The sequence below is a fragment of the Cibotium barometz genome, chromosome 12 (assembly GCF_041138505.1).
Source record: "Cibotium barometz isolate CiBa-2024 chromosome 12, ASM4113850v1, whole genome shotgun sequence".
Taxonomy (NCBI): domain Eukaryota; kingdom Viridiplantae; phylum Streptophyta; class Polypodiopsida; order Cyatheales; family Cibotiaceae; genus Cibotium; species Cibotium barometz.
The window spans coordinates 57,239,642-57,256,410 of record NC_141057.1 but is presented as its reverse complement, the minus strand read 5'-3'; positions in this window follow the sequence as shown (position 1 = coordinate 57,256,410).

The window sequence follows — 16,769 nt, the reverse complement described above, 5'->3', positions numbered from 1 at the left end:
TTTTTAACCCATCATTATGCATATATGGTCAAAATCCTAGAAGAATGAGAGCCAACTTGCTTTAAGGATGCAGTTGGAAAGAAAAATTAGGAGGCAGCCATGGATGAGGAGATGGTAGCCTTGGATGCAAAACACACTTGGGATTTGATGCCTTTGCCTCATGATAAGAAGGTGATTGGCTGCAAGTGGGTGTATAAGGTGAAGCACAATGCCGATGGGTCTGTGACCAGGTATAAGGTAAGGTTAGTTGCCAAAGTATATGCACATACATATGGCATTAACTATCAGAAAACCTTCAATCCAAATGTAGGGATGGTAGCTGTGAGAGCAATAATTGCTATGGCTATTGCAAAAGGATGGTCTTTGCATCAAATGGATGTAAAGAATGCCTTCTTGCATGGTGATTTGCAAGAAGAGGTTTATATGATGTAGCCAGAAGGTTACCAAAATCATGCACATTCCCATTTGGTTTGCAAGTTGCACAACGCCTTGTATGGCTTAAAACAAGCACCCAAGGCATGGTCAGACAAGATAGGCCAGTATCTTGTCACCATTGGATTTCAGATTTCCAATGTAGAATTTTCACTTTATGTGAAAAGAATAGACAGAGGGATTGTGCTGGTAGTCATCGATGTGGATGACTTAATTGTTACAGGTGACAGTGACACAGACATTGATGATGTGAAGTTGGTTTTGAAGCATATATTTGAAATGAAGAATATGGGAGAGCTGTGTTACTTTCTAGGCATTGAAGTTATTAGATTCCCTAGTGGGATATGGCTATTTTGCAAAGGCAATATGCATTGGATATGTTGTCTAGGTATGGGATGACATGCTGTAATTGTAAGAAAACAATAAACGTCTGTGCTCAACAGATAGCAGGATCTCATATGTAAGAGAGACAAACTGATAGTATGGAGAATAAAAAAAATGATTACTGTAAACTCGATACAATAGATGGCGGTGCCTCCCAGCCGTGTGCTCCTGTTGAGGGAGCTTTAATGGCATGCTGGAAACAATGGAGGACGGAGGCTGTATGCTGAAGGCTCAGGGTCTCTATAGCTTCTGTTGATACTGGGCTTTCACGGGCTTGCTCTTATATAGCCACCACAGCATGGTCGGTTAGGTCTAGTCGGGTGCTCGACCTTGTCGGCCAAGAATGGCTGCCTGGTGGTTGGTCAAGAACTAGGCCCTCGACCACCCGTTAGGACGGTGGCATAGAGTAGAGCAACTCACCTATGGTTGTCGTTCGGCCCAAAGCCATCCGGGATCATCTGGGGCCCCAAACGGGCCCCGCAACCCAAGAGTGGGTTGCCCCGGGAAATACTCCATTTACCCTTAGTGCGGTCAGTCATGGGATGCCTTCCCGCACTTGCATGTAGCCTAGTTGGCAGTGTACCAACTCTATCTAAAGCCGTCCAGCCATCAGGCCACACATGGCCCCCATCTAGTGTCTAAACCAGGACCTACCGGATGACCTAGCTACTCAAATGCCTTCTGCTCATATGGGGGGCTCACAAGTAGAGTTAGCTGGTTACCGCGTAGTTACATGAGAGTGAAGCATTGATATCTAACAGTAATCCCATCTCTGTTCCATTAGAGTAGAATGTGAAGCTCAGTGCACAAAAAGGGGAACTTCTTGAATATGTCACATGTACACATGCATAGATGGTAGTTTAATATACATGACTATCACCAAACCAGATTTGAGCTATGCTATGGGGTTGGTGAGTCACTTTATGCAGGTGCTGAGGAAGCCACATTTGGATGCAGCTAGGTGCATATTGAGATATGTGAAGTCCACTTTGTAGTACAGACTTTTTTATGAGACTGGGTGTCTATTACAGGTACATGGGTACACATATGCTAACTGGGCTAGTAGTACCTTTGATAGGAGATCTACAAGTGGATTTATGTTTTCCCTTGGGAGTGCTACCATTAGTTGGAGTAGCAAGAAGCAGCGGATAGTTGTCTTATCAAGCACAAAGGCTGAGTATAGGGGTGCAGCAATGGCTCCATGTGAGGTAGCTTGCTTACACAATGATCATACTTTATTCATGAGAGAGCCAGAATATATAGATCAGAGATTTTACAAGTTGACATCATCGATGACTCCATAGACTGGAATCTAAATCCTAAAATCTCTCCTCTAATTTCTCCATGATTCTCTCCACACCACATGGTACTCTCCTAGATTCTAGCCTACACACACATGGGCATACTGCCTTATATCATTGATTAGGTCACTCACACTAGCACACTCTCAAGCACACATCTAGTCCTATGTTCACCATGTGAACTGATGCTATCTCCCTTTACATTTAGTCCTCTTGAGTTTGATTTACCAACACCCCCTCTCAAACTTAGGATGGACAATAGTTTAGGCATGGCGTGACTTGGTCATCCATGAGCAACGCAGGGACGTGGTTTCTCAGTGGTGTGGAAGGTGTAGGAGACTTGTGTCAGAGGTTTAGCCATGACTTACAATGAGTTTACATTTGGGATTGGTATACAATATCAAGACGAGGTTAATGTGCCGGGGTTACATCTTTATTCAAAATAAACGATCATCAAAAGAAGTTGAAGGAGTTTTAGAGGCCCCCTTCTTCTTCACTTCCATGCTGAGATTCTGGTGTTCTTCCTCTTGATGCTCTTGGTCTTCTTCTTCATCATGCTCTTCTTTGTGGGTGATGCTCATGAGATAGGCTTTTTGTGCTTTCTTCCTTGAAAAAGAGTTCCTCTCTTTGTGGCCTGGCTTGTGGCAAAAATCACAAATGATGGTGTCATTGTACTTGTGTTTCCCTTTGCCAGAAAATCCCTTGTGGTAAAGTACTTCCTCTTTTGTAGATGATCTTGTAGCAGCAAGTGGAGATTCTTGCTTGAATTTATTTTTCTTCCCCTCCTCAAGCAAAGAAGCTTCTATTTCCACTAGTCGTGGATCCGGCATATTGGTGAGAGTTGTTACAACATTGTCATATTCAGGACAAGGAAGGGATTTAAGCAATACACCAATTGAGATATCTTCATCAATGCGTATATCAATACCAGCAAGTTGAGTTAGGAGACTTTTCATGTAGTTCAAATGAGATGCAAGTGAGGTTTGAGGCTTCATTTCAAGCCGGAAAAACTCAACTAGAAGTCCAAACTTGGAACTCTTTGACTTGGATCCAAAGAGAGTATTGAGAACATCCCAGGTGTCCTTGGCATTGTTGCATTCATCCACATGATGGATGTAGGTATCATCCAACTCTAACTTGATTATGGCTTGTGCTTCGCGACCTTCCCATGCAGTGGCTTGAGCAGGATCCCGAGGCTTCTTCTCCTTTCCATTTGCAATATTCCATAAAATTTTCTTCATGAGGACCAACTTGATCCTAGTTTGCCATGTATGAAATGAAGTTCCAAAGAACTTGAAGCTTAAGTCATTATCCTTCGAAGGCATCTTGACCAAAAAAGGCAGTGTCTAAACTCTTTTTAAAAAGAAAAAACTCCTAGCTAATCTTAGAGAGCACAGGCACCCAAGAATTTATTCATAATGAAAAGAACTATTCCTCCTTGGGGCAGAAAAGACTACCATCCCCATACAAATGCATGTTCATTGCAAGGAATTCTGAAAAACCAAGACTTTTGGCATAGTGACATCCGAGTGGTTTGGTCTTATTAGTTTGATACTCCTAGAGCCTTTTGATTGGAGTCTTCTTGACTTGATATTGGGCCCGCTTTTTTGACTTGGTCTTCTTCACATAAGCCTCATTAGATGAGCAACAAGAGCTTGGCATTTCAAATAATTTTGATGCAAGGGAAAACTTTGAAGAATTCTAATCAAGCAAATGCAATGCTGAAAAATAGAAACTGAACTCTGAAATTCTAATAGCAGGCTGATCTTTGTCTATTCGGTCAAACTTTGACTGTGAGCTTGAACTGAGTCAAAATTGGTCAAACAAAAAAACAGTAAACTTGCAGCTTGGAATTGATGATCTCAGGAGCAGCTTCGAAGTAGCATTTTGAGGCAAATGAAAGCCTTTGATATAGCTTGCATTCAGCAGGAAGGACAGGCAGAATAGAGCACATTGTCGCTCAGCATTGTCTGCAGATGGTCGATTTTCTGACTTCACAGGGAAGATAAGCTTTCAAACTTCACAGGGAGCTTCGTAATGATGTCGCTCAAGCTCCCATAAGAGCATTCTGACAATGGTTCACCTGATGAGCAGCTACAGCAAAGAGAAAGGTCGACGACGGAAGTGAAAACGGGGCAGATCAGTGACTTTTCTCATGAATCCCTCCGGTCAGAAAGTGTGCCCTGATGCAACGAATACTGAGCGAGAAGTATGCTTGATTCTGATGGTTGGATGTGAAGAGATCAATCTTCCAAACTCAGGCAGAAAGGGGGAAGCTCAGAACTGGTCATTTGGTAGGGATGACCACGTGGCACCTGGCTAGGGTTTAGACTAGGCTAGGTTGGTTCTAGCTCTAACACCATGTTGAAAATGAGGCAACGGAAGCAATAGATAGGCACACAATGATCATCCTTTATTCATGAGAGAGCCAGAATATATAGATTAGAGATTTTACAAGTTGACATCATCGATGACTCCATAGACTGGAATCTAAATCCTAAAATCTCTCCTCTAATTTCTCCATGATTCTCTCCACACCACACATGGTACTCTCCTAGATTCTAGCCTACACACACATGGCCATACTGCCTTCCATCATAGATTAGGTCACTCACACTAGCACACTCTCAAGCACACATCTAGTCCTATGTTCACCATGTGAACTGATGCTATCTCCCTTTACATTTAGTCCTCTTGAGTTTGATTTGCCAACATCATGAGCTTCCTGGCTTGCTGCTAGCTCAGCCCTTTGCTTGCCTTTTGGATTAGGGTGTTGAGGTGATGGTTGTTTTGGACTTGAGGGAGTGGGGCATTGGTGAGGGTGGTGAAGAGGTAAGGGAGAATATATTTTATAGGGTATGTGTAAAGGGCCTCTAGTGCTACCTTGTGGTGATGGGTAGTTATGGTGGTGAGGTCCTCCGGCGGGGGCTATAGAGCTGCAAAAATGGCCCATTCCACTTGCTGCTCTTCAATAGTTTGGCCCTCTGGGTAGGCTGCGTGCGAGGTGTCATTTTTATTAGCATAATCCGTGTACATGGTGCTAAGGTACTCATATACTTGATTGTACAATATGATTATGTTGATAGGATTATACTGCATCACCCCTTAATCGAGCAAAAATTGGTAACATTTCTTGGCCTCTATCCACCCTTGCATCTGCATCCAAACTTGGCTTTCAAAAATCCAATCTTGTGGATAAGGGTGTTCCGACAAGTCAGCGGGTTTAGACAGCTCCATAATAGGTTCAGAGGGTGCAAAATCATTAGATTCTTGAAGGCAACGACACCATGAATGGAAGTTGAGTACAATAGGGTGGATAGGTAGCTGGTAGATCTCGGTGCGATCCTCGAGGCATAGGTCACCTCAGAAAAAAGACATGGCAAAAATGGGGTGGGTATAGTAGGTGTGTTTTTCTACTAGGGTGGTGAATTGGAGGGGGGGGAAGGGGCTGAGTGAGGTCTATCGAATACTGTACAGATGAGGCAATAATGGCATTAAAGTAGTAAGTCGGCATCTAGTCAACCATGCGGTTTTCCAGAGCTAAACTTACTATGTTTGATGAAGCCGCCATTATGATTCGGTGCTCTGTCTCCAGCTGATCATCCGGCGAGACTGGAATCTTTGGAACTTCCTCTAGCTCGCAGATTTGCTGGTCCTTCTGCCTCAGTAATTATTTATTTTGTTGAAATGCACCCTCAGTTCTTTTGTTCTGTGGTGAAGTTGCAGATTTGTCTGATATGCTTGCTGGATGTGCTCTTGGGTAATCATTTCCTTGTTTCTAATTAATTCTTTATTTTCTTCCTGTAGCCTGTGTATTGTGGCCTCATCCGTCTTCTTGGCCCTTTTGTGTTCTTCTTTAGCTTCCTTCAGCCGTCGTTCGAGTTCCTGTACCTGCTGTTGGAGCACCCTTTCCTTTGTTAAGGACACTTCCTAAACTCTCTCCATTTCCTCTTGGCTTTCGATGCAGGCTTGCAGTTGTTGCAGCTGACTCTGGTTCCTCTCAAAAATCTGCAGCCCCACCATTTGGAAATGGATCAGAGTCTTCAAGAAGTTTTGTTCTCGTTCCGGCACATCAGGGTGTCCAGATTTGTATTCCTCATATGTGGCGTCATCCTTGTAATTATCGAATGAAGTTGTTCCCATTGCTTCTAATGCCTTGAAGGCATTATCTTCCTAGCCCTACTCTTCAGCCCTTGTCCTCATTGTTTGCATTAGAGTTGAGGCCAACAAGAGGTTGTTGAGTCTCACCGTGTCAATCTCCTGTTGTGTCGGCAAGGACTGGTGGAACTCAAACTATGGTTCCCCTTGTGGTTCTTCTTGTATTGTAGGTTCTTCTTGTACTTTTTCCTTGCCCTTCTCTTTCTCTTTGTCCCTCCTTGCTTCCTCTATAGCCTTTCTTGTCGATGTTGCTCGGCGATTTCCTTCCACTGCCTAACTGCTTCTTCTTCCTATTGTTTCCGTAACTCTTCGGTCGCTTTTGCCATGCTTTCTTCCTTTCCCTTACTTCTTGTAGTCATTCGGGTAGTGGGTTCTACCCTTAGCTTTTTTGGCTTTGGCTCAAGCGCTAGCTCCTGGAGCTCCACCTTTTCCTTATCTGCAAACCCAAAATTCTTTTTGTCCAATCTCCAAGCTACTTGATGACATATTAGAGGCATCAACAGCATTGAGTGTTGGACTTGGTTGTTATGTTGGGCGCAGACCTTGTCCAGCTTTTGATAAAGATAATATGCCCAATTGGTCACGTTCTGGGCTAGTTTGTGTAGTCTTAGCAAGTGATTGGCCGGGATTATGTTGTGGTGATCCGACAGCTCAACCCTTGTGTGTAAGCGGAGAACACGAGCTGCCTTCTTGAGATGTGGAGATATATCCACAAACTTGACACTACCCCTCTGCTTGTGGCTTTTGTAGTTTGCGGCTCCTTCAAGCTTGTTAATACTGAGCTTCCGTAAGTCCACATAAGGCTTCGTGACCACCTCCAAGCTGTAGGCATTCCTTACGGCATCCACATGGGACTGGATGCACTTGTGTCTGAGCTTGCCTTTCTTTTGTGAGGTACTGCACTCGCGATTGATGGTCTCCCTACATCTTGTGGTGCCACTTGGGTGGGTTTGTTTTTCTCGTCTGCCTTTTGACTGCCTCCTGAGCTGATACTCTAAGAGCTTCTTCAATTTCTTGTGCTTCGTCCTTTGCTGACTGACCAGGAATGTGGGATTGTGTTTCCGAATGGCCACTGGTGAATTCTGCCTCCTCATCTCACGAAGGGAGGTGAAGTGACGGAGAATGTAGTCTTTTGTATCAGAAGACATTTTGGGGGAGAGGTTTTGGGAGGTTGGTGAAGGCTAGGGTTGATCGGGAGTGGTTGGTGTTCAGTTGAAATTTCAACATCATTCAATTAAAATTGATAATGCAGTGCCCTGTCCTTCTAGGTTATATAGAATTAATGCAGCGCGCTGCAATAATGTGTTATTGCAGCGCCCTGAAAAAATTACCTTTGTTGATGCTGGCAAGTGATCAATGGCTCCTCATCATCCTTTTGACCATAATCTCTACAGCAAAATCCATACTTTGATCTTCTTTGGCCCAATTTGGCACAAGTTGATGCATTAAGCCTGTTATTGCAGCGTGCCTAAAATAGCTAGTTTTTTGACCTACTGAGATGCAACCTAGTTATACTTGTCCTCATACATGATTAATTGAACATATTTGTGCATGCATATCCCTTCTATTGATGAGTTTTCTATCCACCTCAAACACCTGATGCATTAACAAGTTAATGCAGTGCCCTGAATTCTGGCTACACCAATCACCCTATTGCTCCTTGAGTGGTCTCACAGCAGTATTGAGAGGTAGTATATCCATTGTAAACCCTTGGTAGCCCTCCAATATGTGGAATTGAGCATGCCGATGTGTTAGCTATTATTGCATCAAGATGAACTCACAATGCATACCTGGCTTTTATTAGTGATTGGTTGGCCCTAGCATACTTGATAGATATGGTGTTTGGCCTGCCTGCCATCTGGATGACATTTGGTTGCAATTTTCATAGTCCCAATGCAATGTAGTATTATTGTAGCGCGTTCAATTCTGGCACCTTCAATTCTGGCACCTGTTGAGTTGATTTTGGCCTTCCATTATGATAGCACTTTGAGTCCTGATGTGTTTAATTGCTACCCAAATCTATCCTTCATTGCTCCGATTAAGCTTTCCCAATCACTCTCGGTATCTTCCGGCAAAGCCTCATGCCAAGTTAAGGCCACGCCCTCCAAGAAATCTGGAAGTATCTCAGTCCGCTCCTTCATAGACCAACCAATCAAGCGACATGCCCAGTTGAACTCCCGAAGATAACTCCCCGGGTCTTGTCCTTCAGTTCCACGGAACACTGGAATGCTAAACATCTTGCACCAAAAGGATGAGCACAAGAAATAAAAATTTCTTTCAAAGATGGTCCTCTTTCAAGCCAAGATCGTGAGGTTATGATAGGCAAATCCTAAGCAAAACCTACCCGGCATCTCCACCAAAAGATGTGACACAAAATTTGGGGGTTTAATTCTAGTCACTTCTTAGAGTCAAAAGAACAAGAGGGAAAGGGAAACAGACGATTCAATGCAAGATAAAAATATAAACGTCAAAGGTAAGATTGTAATCCAAAAGAGGCAGAAGGAAAGGCTGAGGAGAAGCATTGATTTCAGCCAAGCGGTCGGCTCCAAAGGTAAGTGCAAGCCTTTGTTGAAAGAAAATCTTACGACTTAGTACCACATGAATGGAAGTGAAGGGAACAAATTGATATGGCTCATTTTGACGAATCGGATTATTGGGTCGCATCATTTTTCTAAAGTTTGAAAGACTTAAGAAATTGACAAACCCAAGATTGCAAGATACGAAAGAAATAGCTCTGTTCAGACAGCAATAACTTTTATTGAGGAACTAAATACTGAAATAGTAGAGCACAACTGAATAGAGCTTGAAAAGACGAACATTTTCATATAGGTTTCATAGAAAACAAAGAAGCAAGCAAAGAGTTATGACCATTTTAGCAAAACATGCCAAAACTGTCCCATATACAAAGTCTGCTCTGATCAGACAGATATAAGTTTTTTTGCTATGCTCAGAACATAAAAGTGAATAGATAGACTCATAGAGCTCAAAGAGATGAAGAAATCAATATAATTTTCATTGAAAACGGAGATCGGAGCAAAAAGTTATGACCATTTTAGCAAAACGTACCAAAACTGTCCCTACCCGACTGCACCGATAGAGAGAGGCAACGATTTCTCTTACTGAAGGGGTTGCTTCCACATTACATATTAGAATGAGGTCGCCCTAAAGGGTAGAGAACTCCCTCAGAACAGATCCCAAAACAAGCCATACATGAGCACAAACGGAGCTCCCGAGCGAAGAGGGAAAAATATGAGAAAATGAGAAAAGAAGGGAAGATCTCGGTTCTAGAAGCTAGAAAAGCTTCCCAATGGAAGAGAACTACAAAGAAGAGAGGGGCTAAGGCTAAGGAGAGGCATAGAAGGAGCTAGATACAAGGCAACGACGAGGCTACAATGAGAAAATGAGATGCTTGAGAGGGAGGGGAGGGGCTTCTTTTATAGTGCAATTCTCACCCTCCTTACCATTTACATTTCCTGTTAGTAGATTCTTTTACCCCCATGTGAAATAAGGATATGGGTCACCATCGATTGTCCTTTTAGGCACATTTGTACAAGTGTCCCATCAAAAGATGCTTCTTTATCCTCTAAAGTGGAAAAGTCAAGAGTTCCTCCCACATGGAGCCCAAGGGACCCTCTCTCTTTCCACATGTCAACATCCTCCATATTCCACCTAGGAATTCTAGAAGGATTCCTCTCCTCCACACTCTTCCACATGCCCTCCACATGCTCTTCATGTGCTCTCTCTATTATTTTAGTACATTATTGAGTCCATGTAGGCTTTTGGCCCACTCTAAATATATGACTCATTTCTATTTCCCAAATCCAATCCAAATAATATTTCACTTCCAAACCACTCTATCCCTATACCAAGGTATTTATAATTTATACCCATGGTATTTACAATGATGCACTCCACTAATACTCATATTTTCAATCATCCCACTAATTATTATAATTAGTACAAAGCCCACATTAATGACCGTACATGAAATAAAATAGCAAATATCAAATGATTGACAAGCCGCAGTGAGAATAACCGCCAAAAGCCGTCTTCCGCCGCCAACTTCTTCATCACACTTCTTGGTTCTTTTGTCTTCGTGGCTAGCTTTTGTCACCTTGTGGCCCCACGCATCCTCCCACAAGTTCCAAAAGAAAATATCATTTTTTGCCGTCACAGTAGTTTGGCTAAGGACCCTATAGTGTTGGTTGTATTAAATTGTGCCCTAGCTTAGGTATTGACCTACCTAGTCGAACATTTGAAGTGCGACACTTGGTTCAGGGTAAAGCATTAAAGATCCAAGTGGCATACCTTGTGGCTAACATCGTTAATGTTGGTGGCATTTTGACTTGCGATGTCGTGGCGATGACTGTTTGTGCAAGGTCTTTGAGCATTGTCGTGGTGTCCTTGATGATATTCGATTCGGAATTCTCCTTGTACCATTCGGGTAGAGAACAGGTTCTTGTGGTTCTACTTCCATTGTGGAAGTAGGTTCTTGTGTATCTGCTCCTTTTCCCAATTGTTGTGTGTTGTCCTTTGGAGGACTAGTTTTACCCTTGGTAGGTTCTTGTGTGACTACCTTAGGTCTAGTCACCCTTGCGGTTTTTTGTGACATTGGCAAAAAAGATCTAGATGTCGATGATGAAGGAACGTTGGTAAAATCTATCATTTTGCCCTTGACTTTGTCTATGAGAGCAGGTTCTTGTGTATCTACCTTTTGAAGTGTGGGTTTGACAATGACCTTTCTCCATGTAGGTTCTTGTGGTTCTGCTCTTTTGCGTGGTACATTTGTTGGTGGTGATGGGCATGGTTCCTTTGTAGAACTGTTCGCCTTTCATACCCATACCAGCTTCGTCTTCTGAGGTGTTCGTGGTTGCAGAGTGGCTACATGTGATATTTTTGTGATAGCCGCCTTCTTTTGTTTGGGTAACCATATTTGATCATTGCCTTGGTAAAAACCTTGGCTCTTCAATAACTTGACTGGCACTCATTTGCTGATGTGTTCTTTTACGGCGTTGAGCTTTCTTGGTTCGTGATTGATGAGGTTTGGATTGCGAAGAAGATGTTGGCTTTTGATGTCGAGGTTCACGAGGTAACCATACATTTCTTTCACCCTTGAAGTATCCTTGAGCATGTAACAATTTGGTGGGAACCCACCTTGTCATCGAAGATGTTGTCATGGGATTGCGTGAACAAGGTGTTGGTCGTGGGCGAGGTTGTGGAATGTGGGGTTGTGTAGACAAGGATGTAGGTGTAGAGTTTGGAGGTGGAGAGGTTTTTGTTGATGGGGTATCCTATAGTAGGGCAGCTTTATCTTTACCTTTTGCAACAGTGGAATCACCATTGTTTTGCGTTGAAGATTGCGTTGATGTCCCTTCTTGTAGTAATGGTACTTGAGTAGCATGACCCTTATATACCATTTTAGCTTGTTGCTTGTGCCAGTCAATTTGACAATTGGTCAAATAGCACCACGTACGTCCAAGGACCACATGTTCTTCCATTGTTCCTGTAGGCAATACATAAAAGCGTACCTGCAACACGTGTTTAGCAATAATTATATCCAATGTTACATGGCCAATTGGTTTTGTCCGCGTATCATTGATCGCTCTAACTGTCGCATTGGTCGGAACCATGCTTCCTTTTGGTAGGGTCTGCCAAGCTTTGAATGATATAAAGGTATGGCTTGCGCCTAGATCTACCAATGACTCCAACCCAAATGTGGTTTCCTCAATGATTTTCAAGGTTAAGGGTATTCTAGCCGGTTCAATTTGTGGTTCATCATCCCCTAAGTCTTCATCTTCGAGGGTGCCCTTGTATAAGGTCATTCTCTTGGACTTTTCCCTTACTTCTCTTTCTTTTGCTTCCTGGGAGACTATGGTACCCTTCGAAACACTCTCATCTTGAACCAAATGAGTTCCTCTTTTTTCATGTGTATCAATGGTTGCAAGCAAATGCATCCAATTATGCGAATACTCTAGCTCAGGTAGAGATGCATACCATGTTCCATCAGCATCACCCCCCATTAACTTCTCGCTTGCAACTTTGAACTGATTAACAGTTGTTGTTCTAGCTGTCGTTTCTGATTCAGCACCAAACAAGTTGCCACCTAGTGGACGAGATTTCCATGTCGTTACGTCCACTTTTGTCACGGAAGTATTCTTTCTAAGATAGATTGTGCTAGATGACCAATCATGTACTACTCCTGCTGATCTCAAAAATGGTCTTCTTAAAATGATGTCATAAGAGTCAATTGGGTTCTTAAAATCCATGACTACAAACCATACGTGGTAGGTGATGCCAAAGGTCTTGATCTTTAAGTCCTTCACCACTCCCACTGGTCTTGTAGTGGTTCCATCAGCCAACTTGACTATCAACGAGGTTTTCTCCATAAGCGGGCTTCCCCATTTTTCCCAACATTGTTTTGTCATGATGCTCACTCCTACACCACCATCCAGGATCGCTTCCACCTTCCTATGATGGTATAATATCGGAATGACCGCATTAGAGTCATCACTTTCAAAATATTGCCCTAACTTATTGATGGGCACCATAGGCGTGTCATCTTCTAACTTTGACTCTTCTTTTGTCCATTTGTCATCATGAGCTTCTGCCATTGAGTCGAGGTGTCCGTTCATCCAATCTGATAAATCATGCCATAATGTCGGGTTTCCCCTTAGTAATGATGCAATTGGCATCTTGACTTCCATGGACAAGAATGCAGCAAGTCCTGCGACATCTCTTGGTACATCTGGCACCGTAATGCCATCAGACTCTCTCTCTATGTTATCATGAAGGTTGTTCAGACCCTCATGTCTTAATTGTTCCATGACCGAATCTTCCTCAAACATGTGATCCATGAGCAAAGATTCATCGACTGACATGCAATCTTCGTTCATTTCCGCTATGATACATGGTACTTTGACCGGTACTCTATTAGTTGGGTATTTTTGATGGTGGGAATTTTATGTCAACTGGCGCTCTGGTTTCAACCTGCGTTGCTTGACATTCCTCTACTAGAGCCTTGGCCTTCACCAACTTCTCCTTCTCTTGGATTGGATTAGGATATTCGTGAAATCCGCTTGGTGTATTTGGTCTTGCCTCTTCTGCCCTTTCTCCACTTGGGTCCTCGTCTCCCTTACCTCCTCGATTGGATTTGATTTCTAAACTCCCTGTGGTTTCTAAGGTTGCTACCGTGGCCGTGTCCTCATCGGAACCGCTTTGCACTATCACCTTATCCTTTCCCTTGCCCACTTTGATCGCTTGCTTTTTAGGTGGGTTATTTTGGGGTTTCGAAATCTGTGATGTTCGAGCTTGACCTTCTCTCTCCCTCTTGCGCAATTCTCGCGTGATTGCCTTGGCTTGCATGCGAGTAATCGCGTTTAAGGATACCTGAGCAATGCGTTTGCGTTCAATCCCTAACAAGTTAAGGCTTGTCGTTCTTGGGTTTGAAGCATCTACAGGTGCTCTTCGCATTGTACAATCTTTATAGAGATGATCTATACCACAACCACTGCACAATAAAACATTGGTAGCGACTACGGTGGTAACTGGTGGTGCATTGTTGTGCCTATATGGACAGTCCTTATAATAATGAGGCCCTGCACACCCATAACATTGGACAGGTTGTCCTACTTGCGCTTTCTGTTGGCACTCATTTGCCTTATGTGATCCATTGCACTTGTAGCATTGGGTTGGAGGTCTTGGGTTTGTGTTATTCATATCCCTAGCTTTGGCATTGACTGGCGCTGTCTGGTACACTGGGATATGTTGATCTCCCTGAACAACATAATGACTGAGGTAACTCATGTATTCGTCTTCCTCTGGAGTGGATATCGGTTGTTCAGCGTAGGTCTCTGTGATCCTTGGATCAGGTTCCATCCAACCCTGGGTCATTTCTTCCACCATCACTTGATTCATTGGAGTGATTCTTGGCGGAGGTGGTTGAGGTCCTAGGATCGGTAGCGGTAATGGCACATTCTGTGATTGATATGGCATTGTTCTGAGATTGTGAGCCCCTTGAATAATTTGATTCGATTGTAACAGCGGAGCTGGTAATGCTAATTGTTGCGGCCTAGGTTGATATGTCTGTGTTTGCACTGGCGGCAACATTCTTGGATATCTGCACTGGGAAGTTTTGTGGTTTTCCCACCTATTACAGTGTCCACACCACATGGCTGGTGGTCTCGCTCATAGCCTTGGACACTCATTTGAGGGATGATTCCCTGAGCATACACTGCACCACACCATATCTCTTCTTGGGTACAAATGTGCATTCCCTTGGTTATCGCGATGAGTTATGTTTTTTGCTGGAGGATTCAACCTCGCGACTATCAGATCTGCAAGCTCACCAATGTTCAAATCCTTGGTCTCCTTGGATTGCTCCTTAGAAACCCTGGATGAACTCGCATCAGGGTCCTTGGATCCCACGATCAAGGGTATAGATGTGGTAGCAGTTTCGTCACCCTCTCACATGTTATCTCCTAGCCTGATCGCTTCTTTACTGCATGTCTCAAAAGACGTTATGTTCAAGACCGTGAGCTGATCATGCAGCTTTGAACTTCTTAACCCCAATAAAAATCAAGGCAAGAGTTGTTCATCAACTGAGCCTTTCGTGAGGCTCACACCTTGCATTCAGATGTTTGATTTTGGCGATGAGTCTCGCAAGGATTCCTTACCCTGTTTGACTTGATTCAATTGATTTACAGGGCTCCACTTCGGACCTTTTGGAGAATACTCCAAAATGAACGACCCTCTCAAGGTTTCCCACGTATCTTTCTCTTCGTTTTTGAGTGCTCGATACCACACGCCTGCCTTGCCATCCAATTGAATTCCAAAGGCTCCAATTTTGTCACCATCGGAGACATCTCCGAATGCGGCACAAACTTGCTCAAAATGCTCTACATAGGTGATCGAATCACCCTCTCCTTGGAATTTCGTGATCAACTTGGCAATGGCGATGGACCTATTTCTAGACCCATGGTTATCTCTGGCTGCAGGGAATGCAGTTGGTGCTAGCGCCCCCCTTCCTATAGCCTGCACTAACGCCCTAAGCACTTCATCAGAAAACATCGTCTGATGAATAGGAGGTGGCTGTTGATATGTCATTGGTGGTTGGTTTGGGTATGGATGCGTTGGTTGTGGGGGAACATAAGGCTGTTGGGACGGGACCGGTCTTGGGTATTGTCTCATGTGGGGATCCACATAAAAAGATGTACTCCGTGCTTCTTGTGGTGGATTCACCGTTGGATGAGCTGAAGTGTAAGTTGGTCCTATCGACACCGGGTTGAATCGAGGTGTCGGCCCTTGATAAGCCACTATCATGACTGGTGGTCGTGCAATTTGAGGTCTGCCTTGGAAATGTGGTAAAGGTCTTGGTGGTTGTCCTCTGGGTAACTACCTCCGTTTGTTGCATGTCAAGATATGATCTATAATTCCCTCGTATTTTAGATGGTCTTGCCTCCGAATCGTAGATCAGTTTCAGAGGGTGGTGTCATCACCCTCGCCATATGCTCTGTAACAACAGGAGGTCCTGAAGTTACTGTGGTCGTACGAGCCAACGAATTCATATCTTCCATGTTGTCAAAAAGTTGAGCTCGTGGGTCAAACCTTCCAAAGAAGTTTGTTATACCTTTATAGATCCTATTGGAAGTTGACTGTGTAGGGGACTGAGTCCCTGAATTCGGAGCAATGGATACTTGAATATCGTTGTGGTTTGACATGTTATCCTTCATGCTCAAGGTCTCGTCTGTACTTGACTCGTATTCAAAGAGTGGTCCTAGCACAGATGAAGTACTGTTCAAAGAAGACCTTTCTCTAGTAGTTAGACTTGAGCCCAAAATGGCCTCTAAATCTACGTTGGATGCGTTGTCTTCTCGAGCAACTTCAGGTCCTAAGATTCATCCGGACCTAAGGTGCATGTATGATTCTAAGGTTCAGGTGAATGAGAGCTGCTGCCCAACTGTTCAGTCTGGCAGTGTCACAGTGTGCAGTCCTGATGCAATCATTATTACAGCGCGCTGCAATGACGGTAATGTAGTGCCCTGACCAGTTTGGCTCCAAGTATACTACTGTTTGGTCAATGCACTCTGGTATGACAAAGATGAGTTTTTCCAGGAAAAATGATATGTTCAAAGGCTGTTGATGCAATAATATTAATCATTAGGGCCAATTTGGATGAAAAAGGGGCTGTTTAGGGTTTCTCTATTCTTGATCTAAGGGTCAAGGAGGAGCCACGTGTCAAGAAGTATGGCATTTTTGTACACGTGTCAAGATCTCCTTCACTTACTTTTGAAACATTTTGCACTATTTTAGCCATAACTTTTACATATGAACTCCAAATTTAGCGCTCAAATGGTCCACAGGTGGCGCTTGATGAGCTCTATCCAATGAGTACCCATGTTGAATAGTTTTGGTAATATCTTCATGGTCTTTTTTAAGTTGCCCCTTGTTAGATCCTTAGACAGCCCTTTTCTTGTCCAAATTGGCCCTAATGGGAGC